The 22977-nt window shown below is 40.6% G+C and overlaps 8 non-coding genes across 8 annotated transcripts; all 8 read left to right on the top strand.

Annotated features, from left to right (window-relative positions):
* Window positions 1-860: 860 nt before the first annotated feature.
* Window positions 861-942, top strand: TRNAS-CGA (transfer RNA serine (anticodon CGA)). The gene has a single exon. It is a non-coding gene; the product is annotated as a tRNA-Ser (tRNA).
* Window positions 943-4883: 3941 nt separating this feature from the next.
* On the top strand, window positions 4884-4965 carry TRNAS-AGA (transfer RNA serine (anticodon AGA)). The gene has a single exon. It is a non-coding gene; the product is annotated as a tRNA-Ser (tRNA).
* A 1281-nt stretch (window positions 4966-6246) lies between these two features.
* TRNAH-GUG (transfer RNA histidin (anticodon GUG)) lies at window positions 6247-6318 on the top strand. Its single transcript has one exon. It is a non-coding gene; the product is annotated as a tRNA-His (tRNA).
* Window positions 6319-8906: 2588 nt separating this feature from the next.
* TRNAS-AGA (transfer RNA serine (anticodon AGA)) lies at window positions 8907-8988 on the top strand. The gene has a single exon. It is a non-coding gene; the product is annotated as a tRNA-Ser (tRNA).
* Window positions 8989-12920: 3932 nt separating this feature from the next.
* TRNAS-AGA (transfer RNA serine (anticodon AGA)) lies at window positions 12921-13002 on the top strand. Its single transcript has one exon. It is a non-coding gene; the product is annotated as a tRNA-Ser (tRNA).
* Window positions 13003-14283: 1281 nt separating this feature from the next.
* Window positions 14284-14355, top strand: TRNAH-GUG (transfer RNA histidin (anticodon GUG)). Its single transcript has one exon. It is a non-coding gene; the product is annotated as a tRNA-His (tRNA).
* A 2588-nt stretch (window positions 14356-16943) lies between these two features.
* Window positions 16944-17025, top strand: TRNAS-AGA (transfer RNA serine (anticodon AGA)). The gene has a single exon. It is a non-coding gene; the product is annotated as a tRNA-Ser (tRNA).
* A 3941-nt stretch (window positions 17026-20966) lies between these two features.
* TRNAS-AGA (transfer RNA serine (anticodon AGA)) lies at window positions 20967-21048 on the top strand. The gene has a single exon. It is a non-coding gene; the product is annotated as a tRNA-Ser (tRNA).
* Window positions 21049-22977: the final 1929 nt, after the last annotated feature.

The following is a 22977-nucleotide window of genomic DNA, read 5'->3' as shown; positions in this document are numbered from 1 at the left end:
TCTCATTCTGAGAAAGTATATTTTGATACCTATTGTTGGTTCTAAAATAAAACAACAATATCTTTTGTATGCAAACCAATGGCCTAGAGTTCAGTTCTTGAGTGTGTGAGACTATTTGCTGACTGAGTGTGTACAACAAATGTTTTACACTGTACTCTGATACTGCCTTACTGCTCGGCAAGCTACCACTTTAGAGAGTAAGGTTATATCTAACTTTAGCCTCTGCCAAACCTCTGGGGACTGGGGACTCTGTGCACACTGTACCTATTTGGGAACAGTATATACAGAGCCACTTTCTCACAGTAGTGATAAAGTGATTAGAGTCCTAAGGCCAACATAAAGATACAGCAAAACGTGAGGTGAAAAGCAAAAAGGTTGCTGGTAGGCCACCTTAAGGATGCCAGGTCTAACAAACACTGAACTAAGGATAACATGAGTAAAACATCAGGTTTCTCTACTGCATTTGGTGAGACAAGTGGGCCTTCTTTTATCTTCCATTCAAGCAATCTTTGACAGACCCCTTTATTATAGAGCTTTTCAAGGATTAAAAATAAGGCACTTACAAAGGAGTCCCAAATACTCAGAGATGGTTGACTTCTGTAATATGGGTCGTAGACTAAAAGCAGCGCAAAAACAGAGTGCAACAGGGTCCAAAAAACTTGAGTGCCACAAGAGAGTTTGAATGCAAGCGTATCCTTTTACAGATCCAGAGATATACTCATGCAATTTTTGTTTTTAGGACAGAACGTGCATGATGAAAAAAACATTGTTTTTAAAAAGCGCATTGCAGAATATCAGTACTTTGATGTGGGAAAACTTCAAAACTTTCAAACAAAATATTTGTAGGCAGCTTACAGGAAGTTGTTGTGGCCGAGTGGTTAAGGCGATGGACTCGAAATCCATTGGGGTATCCCCGCGCAGGTTCGAATCCTGCAAACAACGAGAATCTTTTTATTATCGGCTACAATTTCAGAAGTTAACCTTTAGTATTTCTTCCATTTCAGTTTTATAAATAGGTGGCTTATTTTTGTGTCACTATTGCCTCTCCACATATTTGTTATCGCTACCTCTTTCATGTCTTTGCTACACCTCATTCCTACTTTAGCACTGGTGTAAACGCTTCAAATTATTATACGGTTGCTCTCTCATTCATACCTGCGCATGCACTTGAAAGTTACTTTACCAATAAAAGACGCAAAGAGAGAAATAGAACAAAAGTGCTGGCTGGATTGGCAAACACACTTCATAAAACTGCATTTTCTTTTTTATTCTCCCCCGTGTTACATGCTTAACCTCCCCATGTGTAATTTCTCTTAACCTGCTGTCCCAGGAAGAGAATTTCATCTACAGGCTCTTTCTGTGTTTTTTTCCCTAGTCTGTCTTTCCCATTTCTTAGCTGTGTAACTGTTCCTTTACGCGCTCTATTTAAACGCCATCAATCTCATTTGAGCTCCTTGCTCCCGCTTCTGTTTTCTCCACCTCTCATACTGCCAGTTCTCTCTTTCTCTGTGGTTGGTGGCTACTTTCCTGAGCTTCCGAAGCCACGTGGTTCCTGCCTCTTGTTGTCAGACTTGAATTGGAAAAGGAACCATATTAACAAGCCTTTACCACTCACACACGGCGGAAGTTTATACTTTAATTCAGTGAGCTAAGAAAAGCGTGTTGTGGGTCCCCTACGAGCCATGGTGCTTGCTTCATCATGATTTGGCACCAGTCATTAGCCGCAGCTCTGCTAATGAGCCACTGAGGTCAGTTTCAATATTTACTCAAAAACATAACCATGCAGCCCACCCCTCAACTGTGTATTTATCTTCCTTTTCTGCTGTTCGTGTGATTAGCTGGGAGGAGCTCACGGCGACATCCTCCCTATAAAAGTGTAGATGGATCACTCTCTAACTCTTTCTTGCTTCACATACAAATGGCTTGAAAGGTGCAGGGAAGATGCAGGTCTAATAGACAGAATAGAAGGTCTGTGCCAGGTGGGTTTCTCTGCATTGGTGTCCCATCACAGGTCCGCAAGTGTAATGTGTGATCTTTGACTCCTGGCATTTCACAAGCAGGCGGCCAGGAAACGGTTTCAGCCTATCAACCACTGAGGAGACGCAGCCTCTGAATGAGGAATGAGGAAGCAATGAATACATCCAGCCTATCACAGGAACAGCCCTGAGTGTTCCGAGTTATAAATTCTCCATGTCACTGTATGTCGTTGAGCCCAAGTAGCTCGCCGTGATCGTATGGTGGTTAGTACTCTGCGTTGTGGCCGCAGCAACCTCGGTTCGAATCCGAGTCACGGCATTGTGGTTGGCAATGTCACGGCAGTTGGGTGTTAATTTTACAGAATTAGCAAATGTACCAGTGGTTTTTGTAAAATGTCTATTAAAAACAGATCCTTTCAAATATTTAAACCATCTAACAACAAATGATTTAAACTCGCATGATTATAAGCTGTAACTATAATGTATTTACTTACATAAATTATCGTTCTTGAACCTATTGGGGGTGGAGGGGGAGCGGAGCTCACCCCCCAGGTGCAGTTGAGTGACCTGTGTTGTGGCTCTCTAGAGGGAAGGCAAAAATTTTGCTGTCACCCAGCCCAATCCAGACGTGTATTGGGGCCAGGTTTCAGGCAAATAGAGCAGTAAGTGCAGAGAAATGTTCACTCTCTAAAAGTGGCATTTCTAAAATAGTAAAGTTAAATCCAACCTCACCAGTAAGTAGGATTTTCAATAAATAAATAAAGCTACTCCTCTCCTATATTGAATTACCAAATTAAAAGTATAGGGGAATACACAGAGCTAACCTATGAGAGGGGTAGACCTCACAGTAGTGAAAAATGAAATAGACTGTTTGGTACTTACATGACACGCGAACCACCAAAGTACATATCTTATTTTTTACTTACATAGCATCATGCACCTAGGACTACCTAGGGCCTACCTTAGGTGTAAATTATATGTAATAAAAGGGGAGTTTAAGGCTTGGCAAGTAGGCTGGGACTCCCCTGGGAGACCCCTGAGTCTATGCCCAGAACCATAACTCTGCCAGTCGAGTACTTACCTAAAAGCCGATAACTCACTTTTCTTCCATATGCTAACATTGAGTGGTTTCACTTGGAAATTCTTCTAAGTGGTGTGGAGTTTTGGAACTTTCAAATATTCATCTAAAATCAGCCGAACAACGAATTCTGATTTACTCACCTGTTATCAGGAGAGACCTCAGTGCTGCATCTTGGAGCTCGGTACTGACCCTGAAAAGTAATTTTAACTGTACTTACCAGTAACTCGAATTTCCTTCCATGGGATATCATTGCCTGCTTTTTGCTGAAAATGTTCTAAGTGTCGATTTTTGAAACTTACAAATATTCTTTAAAAATCGTACCAACTGTGAAAACGTAATTGTTTACCTGTTTTAGATAGATGTCCCAGTACTGAGCCTAGGAGCCCAGCACTGGATTACAAAAGTAACGAGAACGTACTTTACCCGTAACTTGAATTTTCTTCCATAGGAAACCATTGACTGTTTTTCTGTGAAATTTCTTCTAAGTGTCGATTTTGCAAACATGTAAATATTCCTTAAAAATCGCCTGTATAACTTAAACGCAGTTTCTCAACTGCTTACAGGTGGTACAGTAGTGCTGGATCTAGGATCCAACACTGACCTAGAAAACGTAACCATAACCCCACTTACCTGCTAAGTGAATTTCCTTCCATAGGATAACATTGGTAATTTGATCAGCAAAAGTTTCTAAGTGTCAACTTTTAAAATAGCAAAATATTGCTTAAAAATCACAACAGTAACTAAAACGAATTTACTCACTTGTTTCCAAGAATTGTCCCAGGACTGAATCTAGGATCCAGTCCTGGATTTAGAAAAGTAATCCTGAAAGTAATTAATTGCATATAACTTAAAATTCCCATTGAGCTCAATGTATTATTGTGATTCAAATTGTGTTGCCTATTGCAATAAACTGTAACTATGACCTGCAAAAGTCAATTGCCTATTGCAAAGTATTTAACTAAAGCATCTCATTCTGAGAAAGTATATTTTGATACCTATTGTTGGTTCTAAAATAAAACAACAATATCTTTTGTATGCAAACCAATGGCCTAGAGTTCAGTTCTTGAGTGTGTGAGACCATTTGCTGACTGAGTGTGTACAACAAATGTTTTACACTGTACTCTGATACTGCCTTACTGCTCGGCAAGCTACCACTTTAGAGAGGAAGGTTATATCTAACTTTAGCCTCTGCCAAACCTCTGGGGACTGGGGACTCTGTGCACACTGTACCTATTTGGGAACAGTATATACAGAGCCACTTTCTCACAGTAGTGATAAAGTGATTAGAGTCCTACGGCCAACATAAAGATACAGCAAAACGTGAGGTGAAAAGCAAAAAGGTTGCTGGTAGGCCACCTTAAGGATGCCAGGTCTAACAAAAACTGAACTAAGGATAACATGAGTAAAACATCAGGTTTCTCTACTGCATTTGGTGAGACAAGTGGGCCTTCTTTTATCTTCCATTTAAGCAATCTTTGACAGACCCCTTTATTATAGAGCTTTTCAAGGATTAAAGATAAGGCACTTACAAAGGAGTCCCAAATAATCAGAGATGGTTGATTTCTGTAATATGGGTCGTAGACTAAAAGCAGCACAAAAACAGAGTGCAACAGGGTCCAAAAAACTTGAGTGCCACAAGAGAGTTTGAATGCAAGCGTATCCTTTTACAGATCCAGAGATATACTCATGCAATTTTTATTTTTAGGACAGAACGTGCATGATGAAAAAAACATTGTTTTTAAAAAGCGCATTGCAGAATATCAGTACTTTGATGTGGGAAAACTTCAAAACTTTCAAACAAAATATTTGTAGGCAGCTTACAGCAAGTTGTTGTGGCCGAGTGGTTAAGGCGATGGACTAGAAATCCATTGGGGTATCCCCGCGCAGGTTCGAATCCTGCCAACAACAAGAATCTTTTTATTATCGGCTACAATTTCAGAAGTTAACCTTTAGTATTTCTTCCATTTCAGTTTTATAAATAGGTGGCTTATTTTTGTGTCACTATTGCCTCTCCACATATTTGTTATCGCTACCTCTTTCATGTCTTTGCTACACCTCATTCCTACTTTAGCACTGGTGTAAACGCTTCAAATTATTATACCGTTGCTCTCTCATTCATACCTGCGCATGCACTTGAAAGTTACTTTACCAATAAAAGACGCAAAGAGAGAAATAGAACAAAAGTGCTGGCTGGATTGGCAAACACACTTCATAAAACTGCATTTTCTTTTTTATTCTCCCCCGTGTTACATGCTTAACCTCCCCATGTGTAATTTCTCTTAACCTGCTGTCCCAGGAAGAGAATTTCATGTACAGGCTCTTTCTGTGTTTTTTTCCCTAGTCTGTCTTTCCCATTTCTTAGCTGTGTAACTGTTCCTTTACGCGCTCTATTTAAACGCCATCAATCTCATTTGAGCTCCTTGCTCCAGCTTCTGTTTTCTCCACCTCTCATACTGCCAGTTCTCTCTTTCTCTGTGGTTGGTGGCTACTTTCCTGAGCTTCCGAAGCCATGTGGTTCCTGCCTCTTGTTGTCAGACTTGAATTGGAAAAGGAACCATATTAACAAGCCTTTACCACTCACACACGGCGGAAGTTTATACTTTAATTCAGTGAGCTAAGAAAAGCGTGTTGTGGGTCCCCTACGAGCCATTGTGCTTGCTTCATCATCATTTGGCACCAGTCATTAGCCGCAGCTCTGCTAATGAGCCACTGAGGTCAGGTTCAATATTTACTCAAAAACATAACCATGCAGCCCACCCCTCAACTGTGTATTTATCTTGCTTTTCTGCTGTTCGTGTGATTAGCTGGGAGGAGCTCACGGCGACATCCTCCCTATAAAAGTGTAGATGGATCACTCTCTAACTCTTTCTTGCTTCACATACAAATGGCTTGAAAGGTGCAGGGAAGATGCAGGTCTAATAGACAGAATAGAAGGCCTGTGCCAGGTGGGTTTCTCTGCATTGGTGTCCCATCACAGGTCCGCAAGTGTAATGTGTGATCTTTGACTCCTGGCATTTCACAAGCAGGCGGCCAGGAAACGGTTTCAGCCTATCAACCACTGAGGAGACGCAGCCTCTGAATGAGGAATGAGGAAGCAATGAATACATCCAGCCTATCACAGGAACAGCCCTGAGTGTTCCGAATTATAAATTCTCCATGTCATTGTATGTCGTTGAGCCCAAGTAGCTCGCCGTGATCGTATAGTGGTTAGTACTCTGCGTTGTGGCCGCAGCAACCTCGGTTCGAATCCGAGTCACGGCATTGTGGTTGGCAATGTCACGGCAGTTGGGTGTTAATTTTACAGAATTAGCAAATGTACCAGTGGTTTTTGTAAAATGTCTATTAAAAACAGATCCTTTCAAATATTTAAACCATCTAACAACAAATGATTTAAACTCGCATGATTATAAGCTGTAGCTATAATGTATTTACTTACATAAATTATCGTTCTTGAACCTATTGGGGGTGGAGGGGGAGCGGAGCTCACCCCCCAGGTGCAGTTGAGTGACCTGTGTTGTGGCTCTCTAGAGGGAAGGCACAAATTTTGCTGTCACCCAGCCCAATCCAGACGTGTATTGGGGCCAGGTTTCAGGCAAATAGAGCAGTAAGTGCAGAGACATGTTCACTCTCTAAAAGTGGCATTTCTAAAATAGTAAAGTTAAATCCAACCTCACCAGTAAGTAGGATTTTCAATAAATAAATAAAGCTACTCCTCTCCGATATGGAATTACCAAATAAAAAGTATAGGGGAATACACAGAGCTAACCTATGAGAGGGGTAGACCTCACAGTAGTGAAAAATTAAATAGACTGTTTGGTACTTACAGGACACGCGAACCACCAAAGTACATATCTTATTTTTTACTTACATAGCATCATGCACCTAGGACTACCTAGGGCCTACCTTAGGTGTAAATTATATGTAATAAAAGGGGAGTTTAAGGCTTGGCAAGTAGGCTGGGACTCCCCTGGGAGACCCCTGAGTCTATGCCCAGAACCATAACTCTGCCAGTCAAGTACTTACCTAAAAGCCGATAACTCACTTTTCTTCCATAGGCTAACATTGAGTGGTTTCACTTGGAAATTCTTCTAAGTGGTGTGGAGTTTTGGAACTTTAAAATATTCATCTAAAATCAGCCGAACAACGAATTCTGATTTACTCACCTGTTATCAGGAGAGACCTCAGTGCTGCATCTTGGAGCTCAGTACTGACCCTGAAAAGTAATTTTAACCGTACTTACCAGTAACTCGAATTTCCTTCCATGGGATATCATTGCCTGCTTTTTGCTGAAAATTTTCTAAGTGTCGATTTTTGAAACTTACAAATATTCTTTAAAAATCGTACCAACTGTGAAAACGTAATTGTTTACCTGTTTTAGATAGATGTCCCAGTACTGAGCCTAGGAGCCCAGCACTGGATTACAAAAGTAACGAGAACGTACTTTACCCGTAACTTGAATTTTCTTCCATAGGAAACCATTGACTGTTTTTCTGTGAAATTTCTTCTAAGTGTCGATTTTGCAAACATGTAAATATTACTTAAAAATCGCCTGTATAACTTAAACGCAGTTTCTCAACTGCTTACAGGTGGTACAGTAGTGCTGGATCTAGGATCCAACACTGACCTAGAAAAAGTAACCATAACCCCACTTACCTGCTAAGTGAATTTCCTTCCATAGGATAACATTGGTAATTTGATCAGCAAAAGTTTCTAAGTGTCAACTTTTAAAATAGCAAAATATTGCTTAAAAATCACAACCGTAACTAAAACGAATTTACTCACTTGTTTCCAAGAACTGTCCCAGGACTGGATCTAGGATCCAGTCCTGGATTTAGAAAAGTAATCCTGAAAGTAATTAATTGCATATAACTTAAAATTCCCATTGAGCTCAATGTATTATTGTGATTCAAATTGTGTTGCCTATTGCAATAAACTGTAACTATGACCTGCAAAAGTCAATTGCCTATTGCAAAGTATTTAACTAAAGCATCTCATTCTGAGAAAGTATATTTTGATACCTATTGTTGGTTCTAAAATAAAACAACAATATCTTTTGTATGCAAACCAATGGCCTAGAGTTCAGTTCTTGAGTGTGTGAGACCATTTGCTGACTGAGTGTGTACAACAAATGTTTTACACTGTACTCTGATACTGCCTTACTGCTCGGCAAGCTACCACTTTAGAGAGTAAGGTTATATCTAACTTTAGCCTCTGCCAAACCTCTGGGGACTGGGGACTCTGTGCACACTGTACCTATTTGGGAACAGTATATACAGAGCCACTTTCTCACAGTAGTGATAAAGTGATTAGAGTCCTAAGGCCAACATAAAGATACAGCAAAACGTGAGGTGAAAAGCAAAAAGGTTGCTGGTAGGCCACCTTAAGGATGCCAGGTCTAACAAACACTGAACTAAGGATAACATGAGTAAAACATCAGGTTTCTCTACTGCATTTGGTGAGACAAGTGGGCCTTCTTTTATCTTCCATTCAAGCAATCTTTGACAGACCCCTTTATTATAGAGCTTTTCAAGGATTAAAGATAAGGCACTTACAAAGGAGTCCCAAATACTCAGAGATGGTTGACTTCTATAATATGGGTCGTAGACTAAAAGCAGCGCAAAAACAGAGTGCAACAGGGTCCAAAAAACTTGAGTGCCACAAGAGAGTTTGAATGCAAGCGTATCCTTTTACAGATCCAGAGATATACTCATGCAATTTTTGTTTTTAGGACAGAACGTGCATGATGAAACAAACATTGTTTTTAAAAAGCGCATTGCAGAATATCAGTACTTTGATGTGGGAAAACTTCAAAACTTTCAAACAAAATATTTGTAGGCAGCTTACAGGAAGTTGTTGTGGCCGAGTGGTTAAGGCGATGGACTAGAAATCCATTGGGGTATCCCCGCGCAGGTTCGAATCCTGCCAACAACGAGAATCTTTTTATTATCGGCTACAATTTCAGAAGTTAACCTTTAGTATTTCTTCCATTTCAGTTTTATAAATAGGTGGCTTATTTTTGTGTCACTATTGCCTCTCCACATATTTGTTATCGCTACCTCTTTCATGTCTTTGCTACACCTCATTCCTACTTTAGCACTGGTGTAAACGCTTCAAATTATTATACCGTTGCTCTCTCATTCATACCTGCGCATGCACTTGAAAGTTACTTTACCAATAAAAGACGCAAAGAGAGAAATAGAACAAAAGTGCTGGCTGGATTGGCAAACACACTTCATAAAACTGCATTTTCTTTTTTATTCTCCCCCGTGTTACATGCTTAACCTCCCCATGTGTAATTTCTCTTAACCTGCTGTCCCAGGAAGAGAATTTCATGTACAGGCTCTTTCTGTGTTTTTTTCCCTAGTCTGTCTTTCCCATTTCTTAGCTGTGTAACTGTTCCTTTACGCGCTCTATTTAAACGCCATCAATTTCATTTGAGCTCCTTGCTCCCGCTTCTGTTTTCTCCACCTCTCATACTGCCAGTTCTCTCTTTCTCTGTGGTTGGTGGCTACTTTCCTGAGCTTCCGAAGCCACGTGGTTCCTGCCTCTTGTTGTCAGACTTGAATTGGAAAAGGAACTATATTAACAAGCCTTTACCACTCACACACGGCGGAAGTTTATACTTTAATTCAGTGAGCTAAGAAAAGCGTGTTGTGGGTCCCCTACGAGCCATGGTGCTTGCTTCATCATGATTTGGCACCAGTCATTAGCCGCAGCTCTGCTAATGAGCCACTGAGGTCAGTTTCAATATTTACTCAAAAACATAACCATGCAGCCCACCCCTCAACTGTGTATTTATCTTGCTTTTCTGCTGTTCGTGTGATTAGCTGGGAGGAGCTCACGGCGACATCCTCCCTATAAAAGTGTAGATGGATCACTCTCTAACTCTTTCTTGCTTCACATACAAATGGCTTGAAAGGTGCAGGGAAGATGCAGGTCTAATAGACAGAATAGAAGGTCTGTGCCAGGTGGGTTTCTCTGCATTGGTGTCCCATCACAGGTCCGCAAGTGTAATGTGTGATCTTTGACTCCTGGCATTTCACAAGCAGGCGGCCAGGAAACGGTTTTCAGCGTATCAACCACTGAGGAGACGCAGCCTCTGAATGAGGAATGAGGAAGCAATGAATACATCCAGCCTATCACAGGAACAGCCCTGAGTGTTCCGAATTATAAATTCTCCATGTCACTGTATGTCGTTGAGCCCAAGTAGCTCGCCGTGATCGTATAGTGGTTAGTACTCTGCGTTGTGGCCGCAGCAACCTTGGCTCGAATCCGAGTCACGGCATTGTGGTTGGCAATGTCACGGCAGTTGGGTGTTAATTTTACAGAATTAGCAAATGTACCAGTGGTTTTTGTAAAATGTCTATTAAAAACAGATCCTTTCAAATATTTAAACCATCTAACAACAAATGATTTAAACTCGCATGATTATAAGCTGTAGATATAATGTATTTACTTACATAAATTATCGTTCTTGAACCTATTGGGGGTGGAGGGGGAGCGGAGCTCACCCCCCAGGTGCAGTTGAGTGACCTGTGTTGTGGCTCTCTAGAGGGAAGGCACAAATTTTGCTGTCACCCAGCCCAATCCAGACGTGTATTGGGGCCAGGTTTCAGGCAAATAGAGCAGTAAGTGCAGAGACATGTTCACTCTCTAAAAGTGGCATTTCTAAAATAGTAAAGTTAAATCCAACCTCACCAGTAAGTAGGATTTTCAATAAATAAATAAAGCTACTCCTCTCCGATATGGAATTACCAAATAAAAAGTATAGGGGAATACACAGAGCTAACCTATGAGAGGGGTAGACCTCACAGTAGTGAAAAATGAAATAGACTGTTTGGTACTTACAGGACACGCGAACCACCAAAGTACATATCTTATTTTTTACTTACATAGCATCATGCACCTAGGACTACCTAGGGCCTACCTTAGGTGTAAATTATATGTAATAAAAGGGGAGTTTAAGGCTTGGCAAGTAGGCTGGGACTCCCCTGGGAGACCCCTGAGTCTATGCCCAGAACCATAACTCTGCCAGTTGAGTACTTACCTAACTCACTTTTCTTCCATAGGCTAACATTGAGTGGTTTCACTTGGAAATTCTTCTAAGTGGTGTGGAGTTTTGGAACTTTAAAATATTCATCTAAAATCAGCCGAACAACGAATTCTGATTTACTCACCTGTTATCAGGAGAGACCTCAGTGCTGCATCTTGGAGCTCAGTACTGACCCTGAAAAGTAATTTTAACCGTACTTACCAGTAACTCGAATTTCCTTCCATGGGATATCATTGCCTGCTTTTTGCTGAAAATTTTCTAAGTGTCGATTTTTGAAACTTACAAATATTCTTTAAAAATCGTACCAACTGTGAAAACGTAATTGTTTACCTGTTTTAGATAGATGTCCCAGTACTGAGCCTAGGAGCCCAGCACTGGATTACAAAAGTAACGAGAACGTACTTTACCCGTAACTTGAATTTTCTTCCATAGGAAACCATTGACTGTTTTTCTGTGAAATTTCTTCTAAGTGTCGATTTTGCAAGCATGTAAATATTCCTTAAAAATCGCCTGTATAACTTAAACGCAGTTTCTCAACTGCTTACAGGTGGTACAGTAGTGCTGGATCTAGGATCCAACACTGACCTAGAAAACGTAACCATAACCCCACTTACCTGCTAAGTGAATTTCCTTCCATAGGATAACATTGGTAATTTGATCAGCAAAAGTTTCTAAGTGTCAACTTTTAAAATAGCAAAATATTGCTTAAAAATCACAACAGTAACTAAAACGAATTTACTCACTTGTTTCCAAGAACTGTCCCAGGACTGAATCTAGGATCCAGTCCTGGATTTAGAAAAGTAATCCTGAAAGTAATTAATTGCATATAACTTAAAATTCCCATTGAGCTCAATGTATTGTTGTGATTCAAATTGTGTTGCCTATTGCAATAAACTGTAACTATGACCTGCAAAAGTCAATTGCCTATTGCAAAGTATTTAACTAAAGCATCTCATTCTGAGAAAGTATATTTTGATACCTATTGTGTGTTCTAAAATAAAACAACAATATCTTTTGTATGCAAACCAATGGCCTAGAGTTCAGTTCTTGAGTGTGTGAGACCATTTGCTGACTGAGTGTGTACAACAAATGTTTTACACTGTACTCTGATACTGCCTTACTGCTCGGCAAGCTACCACTTTAGAGAGTAAGGTTATATCTAACTTTAGCCTCTGCCAAACCTCTGGGGACTGGGGACTCTGTGCACACTGTACCTATTTGGGAACAGTATATACAGAGCCACTTTCTCACAGTAGTGATAAAGTGATTAGAGTCCTACGGCCAACATAAAGATACAGCAAAACGTGAGGTGAAAAGCAAAAAGGTTGCTGGTAGGCCACCTTAAGGATGCCAGGTCTAACAAAAACTGAACTAAGGATAACATGAATAAAACATCAGGTTTCTCTACTGCATTTGGTGAGACAAGTGGGCCTTCTTTTATCTTCCATTCAAGCAATCTTTGACAGACCCCTTTATTATAGAGCTTTTCAAGGATTAAAGATAAGGCACTTACAAAGGAGTCCCAAATAATCAGAGATGGTTGACTTCTGTAATATGGGTCGTAGACTAAAAGCAGCGCAAAAACAGAGTGCAACAGGGTCCAAAAAACTTGAGTGCCACAAGAGAGTTTGAATGCAAGCGTATCCTTTTACAGATCCAGAGATATACTCATGCAATTTTTGTTTTTAGGACAGAACGTGCATGATGAAAAAAACATTGTTTTTAAAAAGCGCATTGCAGAATATCAGTACTTTGATGTGGGAAAACTTCAAAACTTTCAAACAAAATATTTGTAGGCAGCTTACAGCAAGTTGTTGTGGCCGAGTGGTTAAGGCGATGGACTAGAAATCCATTGGGGTATCCCCGCGCAGGTTCGAATCCTGCCAACAACGAGAATCATTTTATTATCGGCTACAATTTCAGAAGTTAACCTTTAGTATTTCTTCCATTTCAGTTTTATAAATAGGTGGCTTATTTTTGTGTCACTATTGCCTCTCCACATATTTGTTATCGCTACCTCTTTCATGTCTTTGCTACACCTCATTCCTACTTTAGCACTGGTGTAAACGCTTCAAATTATTATACCGTTGCTCTCTCATTCATACCTGCGCATGCACTTGAAAGTTACTTTACCAATAAAAGACGCAAAGAGAGAAATAGAACAAAAGTGCTGGCTGGATTGGCAAACACACTTCATAAAACTGCATTTTCTTTTTTATTCTCCCCCGTGTTACATGCTTAACCTCCCCATGTGTAATTTCTCTTAACCTGCTGTCCCAGGAAGAGAATTTCATGTACAGGCTCTTTCTGTGTTTTTTTCCCTAGTCTGTCTTTCCCATTTCTTAGCTGTGTAACTGTTCCTTTACGCGCTCTATTTAAACGCCATCAATCTCATTTGAGCTCCTTGCTCCCGCTTCTGTTTTCTCCACCTCTCATACTGCCAGTTCTCTCTTTCTCTGTGGTTGGTGGCTACTTTCCTGAGCTTCCGAAGCCACGTGGTTCCTGCCTCTTGTTGTCAGACTTGAATTGGAAAAGGAACCATATTAACAAGCCTTTACCACTCACACACGGCGGAAGTTTATACTTTAATTCAGTGAGCTAAGAAAAGCGTGTTGTGGGTCCCCTACGAGCCATGGTGCTTGCTTCATCATGATTTGGCACCAGTCATTAGCCGCAGCTCTGCTAATGAGCCACTGAGGTCAGTTTCAATATTTACTCAAAAACATAACCATGCAGCCCACCCCTCAACTGTGTATTTATCTTGCTTTTCTTCTGTTCGTGTGATTAGCTGGGAGGAGCTCACGGCGACATCCTCCCTATAGAAGTGTAGATGGATCACTCTCTAACTCTTTCTTGCTTCACATATAAATGGCTTGAAAGGTGCAGGGAAGATGCAGGTCTAATAGACAGAATAGAAGGCCTGTGCCAGGTGGGTTTCTCTGCATTGGTGTCCCATCACAGGTCCGCAAGTGTAATGTGTGATCTTTGACTCCTGGCATTTCACAAGCAGGCGGCCAGGAAACGGTTTCAGCCTATCAACCACTGAGGAGACGCAGCCTCTGAATGAGGAATGAGGAAGCAATGAATACATCCAGCCTATCACAGGAACAGCCCTGAGTGTTCCGAATTATAAATTCTCCATGTCACTGTATGTCGTTGAGCCCAAGTAGCTCGCCGTGATCGTATAGTGGTTAGTACTCTGCGTTGTGGCCGCAGCAACCTCGGTTCGAATCCGAGTCACGGCATTGTGGTTGGCAATGTCACGGCAGTTGGGTGTTAATTTTACAGAATTAGCAAATGTACCAGTGGTTTTTGTAAAATGTCTATTAAAAACAGATCCTTTCAAATATTTAAACCATCTAACAACAAATGATTTAAACTCGCATGATTATAAGCTGTAGCTATAATGTATTTACTTACATAAATTATCGTTCTTGAACCTATTGGGGGTGGAGGGGGAGCGGAGCTCACCCCCCAGGTGCAGTTGAGTGACCTGTGTTGTGGCTCTCTAGAGGGAAGGCACAAATTTTGCTGTCACCCAGCCCAATCCAGACTTGTATTGGGGCCAGGTTTCAGGCAAATAGAGCAGTAAGTGCAGAGACATGTTCACTCTCTAAAAGTGGCATTTCTAAAATAGTAAAGTTAAATCCAACCTCACCAGTAAGTAGGATTTTCAATAAATAAATAAAGCTACTCCTCTCCGATATGGAATTACCAAATAAAAAGTATAGGGGAATACACAGAGCTAACCTATGAGAGGGGTAGACCTCACAGTAGTGAAAAATGAAATAGACTGTTTGGTACTTACAGGACACGCGAACCACCAAAGTACATATCTTATTTTTTACTTACATAGCATCATGCACCTAGGACTACCTAGGGCCTACCTTAGGTGTAAATTATATGTAATAAAAGGGGAGTTTAAGGCTTGGCAAGTAGGCTGGGACTCCCCTGGGAGACCCCTGAGTCTATGCCCAGAACCATATCTCTGCCAGTCGAGTACTTACCTAAAAGCCGATAACTCACTTTTCTTCCATAGGCTAACATTGAGTGGTTTCACTTGGAAATTCTTCTAAGTGGTGTGGAGTTTTGGAACTTTAAAATATTCATCTAAAATCAGCCAAACAACGAATTCTGATTTACTCACCTGTTATCAGGAGAGACCTCAGTGCTGCATCTTGGAGCTCAGTACTGACCCTGAAAAGTAATTTTAACCGTACTTACCAGTAACTCGAATTTCCTTCCATGGGATATCATTGCCTGCTTTTTGCTGAAAATTTTCTAAGTGTCGATTTTTGAAACTTACAAATATTCTTTAAAAATCGTACCAACTGTGAAAACGTAATTGTTTACCTGTTTTAGATAGATGTCCCAGTACTGAGCCTAGGAGCCCAGCACTGGATTACAAAAGTAACGAGAACGTACTTTACCCGTAACTTGAATTTTCTTCCATAGGAAACCATTGACTGTTTTTCTGTGAAATTTCTTCTAAGTGTCGATTTTGCAAACATGTAAATATTCCTTAAAAATCGCCTGTATAACTTAAACGCAGTTTCTCAACTGCTTACAGGTGGTACAGTAGTGCTGGATCTAGGATCCAACACTGACCTAGAAAAAGTAACCATAACCCCACTTACCTGCTAAGTGAATTTCCTTCCATAGGATAACATTGGTAATTTGATCAGCAAAAGTTTCTAAGTGTCAACTTTTAAAATAGCAAAATATTGCTTAAAAATCACAACAGTAACTAAAACGAATTTACTCACTTGTTTCCAAGAACTGTCCCAGGACTGAATCTAGGATCCAGTCCTGGATTTAGAAAAGTAATCCTGAAAGTAATTAATTGCATATAACTTAAAATTCCCATTGAGCTCAATGTATTATTGTGATTCAAATTGTGTTGCCTATTGCAATAAACTGTAACTATGACCTGCAAAAGTCAATTGCCTATTGCAAAGTATTTAACTAAAGCATCTCATTCTGAGAAAGTATATTTTGATACCTATTGTTGGTTCTAAAATAAAACAACAATATCTTTTGTATGCAAACCAATGGCCTAGAGTTCAGTTCTTGAGTGTGTGAGACCATTTGCTGACTGAGTGGGTACAACCAATGTTTTACACTGTACTCTGATACTGCCTTACTGCTCGGCAAGCTACCACTTTAGAGAGTAAGGTTATATCTAACTTTAGCCTCTGCCAAACCTCTGGGGACTGGGGACTCTGTGCACACTGTACCTATTTGGGAACAGTATATACAGAGCCACTTTCTCACAGTAGTGATAAAGTGATTAGAGTCCTAAGGCCAACATAAAGATACAGCAAAACGTGAGGTAAAAAGCAAAAAGGTTGCTGGTAGGCCACCTTAAGGATGCCAGGTCTAACAAACACTGAACTAAGGATAACATGAGTAAAACATCAGGTTTCTCTACTGCATTTGGTGAGACAAGTGGGCCTTCTTTTATCTTCCATTCAAGCAATCTTTGACAGACCCCTTTATTATAGAGCTTTTCAAGGATTAAAGATAAGGCACTTACAAAGGAGTCCCAAATACTCAGAGATGGTTGACTTCTGTAATATGGGTCGTAGACTAAAAGCAGCGCAAAAACAGAGTGCAACAGGGTCCAAAAAACTTGAGTGCCACAAGAGAGTTTGAATGCAAGCGTATCCTTTTACAGATCCAGAGATATACTCATGCAATTTTTGTTTTTAGGACAGAACGTGCATGATGAAAAAAACATTGTTTTTAAAAAGCGCATTGCAGAATATCAGTACTTTGATGTGGGAAAACTTCAAAACTTTCAAACAAAATATTTGTAGGCAGCTTACAGCAAGTTGTTGTGGCCGAGTGGTTAAGGCGATGGACTAGAAATCCAATGGGGTATCCCCGCGCAGGTTCGAATCCTGCCAACAACGAGAATCTTTTTATTATCGGCTACAATTTCAGAAGTTAACCTTTAGTATTTCTTCCATTTCAGTTTTATAAATAGGTGGCTTATTTTTGTGTCACTATTGCCTCTCCACATATTTGTTATCGCTACCTCTTTCATGTCTTTGCTACACCTCATTCCTACTTTAGCACTGGTGTAAACGCTTCAAGTTATTATACCGTTGCTCTCTCATTCATACTTGCGCATGCACTTGAAAGTTACTTTACCAATAAAAGACGCAAAGAGAGAAATAGAACAAAAGTGCTGGCTGGATTGGCAAACACACTTCATAAAACTGCATTTTCTTTTTTATTCTCCCCCGTGTTACATGCTTAACCTCCCCATGTGTAATTTCTCTTAACCTGCTGTCCCAGGAAGAGAATTTCATGTACAGGCTCTTTCTGTGTTTTTTTCCCTAGTCTGTCTTTCCCATTTCTTAGCTGTGTAACTGTTCCTTTACGCGCTCTATTTAAACGCCATCAATCTCATTTGAGCTCCTTGCTCCCGCTTCTGTTTTCTCCACCTCTCATACTGCCAGTTCTCTCTTTCTCTGTGGTTGGTGGCTACTTTCCTGAGCTTCCGAAGCCACGTGGTTCCTGCCTCTTGTTGTCAGACTTGAATTGGAAAAGGAACTATATTAACAAGCCTTTACCACTCACACACGGCGGAAGTTTATACTTTAATTCAGTGAGCTAAGAAAAGCGTGTTGTGGGTCCCCTACGAGCCATGGTGCTTGCTTCATCATGATTTGGCACCAGTCATTAGCCGCAGCTCTGCTAATGAGCCACTGAGGTCAGTTTCAATATTTACTCAAAAACATAACCATGCAGCCCACCCCTCAACTGTGTATTTATCTTGCTTTTCTGCTGTTCGTGTGATTAGCTGGGAGGAGCTCACGGCGACATCCTCCCTATAAAAGTGTAGATGGATCACTCTCTAACTCTTTCTTGCTTCACATACAAATGGCTTGAAAGGTGCAGGGAAGATGCAGGTCTAATAGACAGAATAGAAGGTCTGTGCCAGGTGGGTTTCTCTGCATTGGTGTCCCATCACAGGTCCGCAAGTGTAATGTGTGATCTTTGACTCCTGGCATTTCACAAGCAGGCGGCCAGGAAACGGTTTCAGCCTATCAACCACTGAGGAGACGCAGCCTCTGAATGAGGAATGAGGAAGCAATGAATACATCCAGCCTATCACAGGAACAGCCCTGAGTGTTCCGAATTATAAATTCTCCATGTCACTATATGTCGTTGAGCCCAAGTAGCTCGCCGTGATCGTATAGTGGTTAGTACTCTGCGTTGTGGCCGCAGCAACCTTGGCTCGAATCCGAGTCACGGCATTGTGGTTGGCAATGTCACGGCAGTTGGGTGTTAATTTTACAGAATTAGCAAATGTACCAGTGGTTTTTGTAAAAAGTCTATTAAAAACAGATCCTTTCAAATATTTAAACCATCTAACAACAAATGATTTAAACTCGCATGATTATAAGCTGTAGCTATAATGTATTTACTTACATAAATTATCGTTCTTGAACCTATTGGGGGTGGAGGGGGAGCGGAGCTCACCCCCCAGGTGCAGTTGAGTGACCTGTGTTGTGGCTCTCTAGAGGGAAGGCACAAATTTTGCTGTCACCCAGCCCAATCCAGACGTGTATTGGGGCCAGGTTTCAGGCAAATAGAGCAGTAAGTGCAGAGACATGTTCACTCTCTAAAAGTGGCATTTCTAAAATAGTAAAGTTAAATCCAACCTCACCAGTAAGTAGGATTTTCAATAAATAAATAAAGCTACTCCTCTCCGATATGGAATTACCAAATAAAAAGTATAGGGGAATACACAGAGCTAACCTATGAGAGGGGTAGACCTCACAGTAGTGAAAAATGAAATAGACTGTTTGGTACTTACAGGACACGCGAACCACCAAAGTACATATCTTATTTTTTACTTACATAGCATCATGCACCTAGGACTACCTAGGGCCTACCTTAGGTGTAAATTATATGTAATAAAAGGGGAGTTTAAGGCTTGGCAAGTAGGCTGGGACTCCCCTGGGAGACCCCTGAGTCTATGCCCAGAACCATAACTCTGCCAGTCGAGTACTTACCTAAAAGCCGATAACTCACTTTTCTTCCATAGGCTAACATTGAGTGGTTTCACTTGGAAATTCTTCTAAGTGGTGTGGAGTTTTGGAACTTTAAAATATTCATCTAAAATCAGCCGAACAACGAATTCTGATTTACTCACCTGTTATCAGGAGAGACCTCAGTGCTGCATCTTGGAGCTCAGTACTGACCCTGAAAAGTAATTTTAACCGTACTTACCAGTAACTCGAATTTCCTTCCATGGGATATCATTGCCTGCTTTTTGCTGAAAATTTTCTAAGTGTCGATTTTTGAAACTTACAAATATTCTTTAAAAATCGTACCAACTGTGAAAACGTAATTGTTTACCTGTTTTAGATAGATGTCCCAGTACTGAGCCTAGGAGCCCAGCACTGGATTACAAAAGTAACGAGAACGTACTTTACCCGTAACTTGAATTTTCTTCCATAGGAAACCATTGACTGTTTTTCTGTGAAATTTCTTCTAAGTGTCGATTTTGCAAACATGTAAATATTCCTTAAAAATCGCCTGTATAACTTAAACGCAGTTTCTCAACTGCTTACAGGTGGTACAGTAGTGCTGGATCTAGGATCCAACACTGACCTAGAAAACGTAACCATAACCCCACTTACCTGCTAAGTGAATTTCCTTCCATAGGATAACATTGGTAATTTGATCAGCAAAAGTTTCTAAGTGTCAACTTTTAAAATAGCAAAATATTGCTTAAAAATCACAACAGTAACTAAAACGAATTTACTCACTTGTTTCCAAGAACTGTCCCAGGACTGAATCTAGGATCCAGTCCTGGATTTAGAAAAGTAATCCTGAAAGTAATTAATTGCATATAACTTAAAATTCCCATTGAGCTCAATGTATTGTTGTGATTCAAATTGTGTTGCCTATTGCAATAAACTGTAACTATGACCTGCAAAAGTCAATTGCCTATTGCAAAGTATTTAACTAAAGCATCTCATTCTGAGAAAGTATATTTTGATACCTATTGTTGGTTCTAAAATAAAACAACAATATCTTTTGTATGCAAACCAATGGCCTAGAGTTCAGTTCTTGAGTGTGTGAGACCATTTGCTGACTGAGTGTGTACAACAAATGTTTTACACTGTACTCTGATACTGCCTTACTGCTCGGCAAGCTACCACTTTAGAGAGTAAGGTTATATCTAACTTTAGCCTCTGCCAAACCTCTGGGGACTGGGGACTCTGTGCACACTGTACCTATTTGGGAACAGTATATATAGAGCCACTTTCTCACAGTAGTGATAAAGTGATTAGAGTCCTACGGCCAACATAAAGATACAGCAAAACGTGAGGTGAAAAGCAAAAAGGTTGCTGGTAGGCCACCTTAAGGATGCCAGGTCTAACAAAAACTGAACTAAGGATAACATGAGTAAAACATCAGGTTTCTCTACTGCATTTGGTGAGACAAGTGGGCCTTCTTTTATCTTCCATTCAAGCAATCTTTGACAGACCCCTTTATTATAGAGCTTTTCAAGGATTAAAGATAAGGCACTTACAAAGGAGTCCCAAATAATCAGAGATGGTTGACTTCTGTAATATGGGTCGTAGACTAAAAGCAGTGCAAAAACAGAGTGCAACAGGGTCCAAAAAACTTGAGTGCCACAAGAGAGTTTGAATGCAAGCGTATCCTTTTACAGATCCAGAGATATACTCATGCAATTTTTGTTTTTAGGACAGAATGTGCATGATGAAAAAAACATTGTTTTTAAAAAGCGCATTGCAGAATATCAGTACTTTGATGTGGGAAAACTTCAAAACTTTCAAACAAAATATTTGTAGGCAGCTTACAGCAAGTTGTTGTGGCCGAGTGGTTAAGGCGATGGACTAGAAATCCATTGGGGTATCCCCGCGCAGGTTCGAATCCTGCCAACAACGAGAATCTTTTTATTATCGGCTACAATTTCAGAAGTTAACCTTTAGTATTTCTTCCATTTCAGTTTTATAAATAGGTGGCTTATTTTTGTGTCACTATTGCCTCTCCACATATTTGTTATCGCTACCTCTTTCATGTCTTTGCTACACCTCATTCCTACTTTAGCACTGGTGTAAACGCTTCAAATTATTATACCGTTGCTCTCTCATTCATACCTGCGCATGCACTTGAAAGTTACTTTACCAATAAAAGACGCAAAGAGAGAAATAGAACAAAAGTGCTGGCTGGATTGGCAAACACACTTCATAAAACTGCATTTTCTTTTTTATTCTCCCCCGTGTTACATGCTTAACCTCCCCATGTGTAATTTCTCTTAACCTGCTGTCCCAGGAATAGAATTTCATGTACAGGCTCTTTCTGTGTTTTTTTCCCTAGTCTGTCTTTCCCATTTCTTAGCTGTGTAACTGTTCCTTTACGCGCTCTATTTAAACGCCATCAATCTCATTTGAGCTCCTTGCTCCCGCTTCTGTTTTCTCCACCTCTCATACTGCCAGTTCTCTCTTTCTCTGTGGTTGGTGGCTACTTTCCTGAGCTTCCGAAGCCACGTGGTTCCTGCCTCTTGTTGTCAGACTTGAATTGGAAAAGGAACTATATTAACAAGCCTTTACCACTCACACACGGCGGAAGTTTATACTTTAATTCAGTGAGCTAAGAAAAGCGTGTTGTGGGTCCCCTACGAGCCATGGTGCTTGCTTCATCATGATTTGGCACCAGTCATTAGCCGCAGCTCTGCTAATGAGCCACTGAGGTCAGTTTCAATATTTACTCAAAAACATAACCATGCAGCCCACCCCTCAACTGTGTATTTATCTTGCTTTTCTGCTGTTCGTGTGATTAGCTGGGAGGAGCTCACGGCGACATCCTCCCTATAAAAGTGTAGATGGATCACTCTCTAACTCTTTCTTGCTTCACATACAAATGGCTTGAAAGGTGCAGGGAAGATGCAGGTCTAATAGACAGAATAGAAGGTCTGTGCCAGGTGGGTTTCTCTGCATTGGTGTCCCATCACAGGTCCGCAAGTGTAATGTGTGATCTTTGACTCCTGGCATTTCACAAGCAGGCGGCCAGGAAACGGTTTCAGCCTATCAACCACTGAGGAGACGCAGCCTCTGAATGAGGAATGAGGAAGCAATGAATACATCCAGCCTATCACAGGAACAGCCCTGAGTGTTCCGAATTATAAATTCTCCATGTCACTGTATGTCGTTGAGCCCAAGTAGCTCGCCGTGATCGTATAGTGGTTAGTACTCTGCGTTATGGCCGCAGCAACCTTGGCTCGAATCCGAGTCACGGCATTGTGGTTGGCAATGTCACGGCAGTTGGGTGTTAATTTTACAGAATTAGCAAATGTACCAGTGGTTTTTGTAAAATGTCTATTAAAAACAGATCCTTTCAAATATTTAAACCATCTAACAACAAATGATTTAAACTCGCATGATTATAAGCTGTAGCTATAATGTATTTACTTACATAAATTATCGTTCTTGAACCTATTGGGGGTGGAGGGGGAGCGGAGCTCACCCCCCAGGTGCAGTTGAGTGACCTGTGTTGTGGCTCTCTAGAGGGAAGGCACAAATTTTGCTGTCACCCAGCCCAATCCAGACGTGTATTGGGGCCAGGTTTCAGGCAAATAGAGCAGTAAGTGCAGAGACATGTTCACTCTCTAAAAGTGGCATTTCTAAAATAGTAAAGTTAAATCCAACCTCACCAGTAAGTAGGATTTTCAATAAATAAATAAAGCTACTCCTCTCCGATATCGAATTACCAAATAAAAAGTATAGGGGAATACACAGAGCTAACCTATGAGAGGGGTAGACCTCACAGTAGTGAAAAATGAAATAGACTGTTTGGTACTTACAGGACACGCGAAC

The sequence above is a fragment of the Triturus cristatus genome, chromosome 12 (genome assembly GCF_964204655.1).
Source record: "Triturus cristatus chromosome 12, aTriCri1.1, whole genome shotgun sequence".
Classification (NCBI taxonomy): domain Eukaryota; kingdom Metazoa; phylum Chordata; class Amphibia; order Caudata; family Salamandridae; genus Triturus; species Triturus cristatus.
The sequence above is the reverse complement of the archived record's forward strand: the minus strand, read 5'-3'. Positions and strand labels throughout refer to the sequence as shown.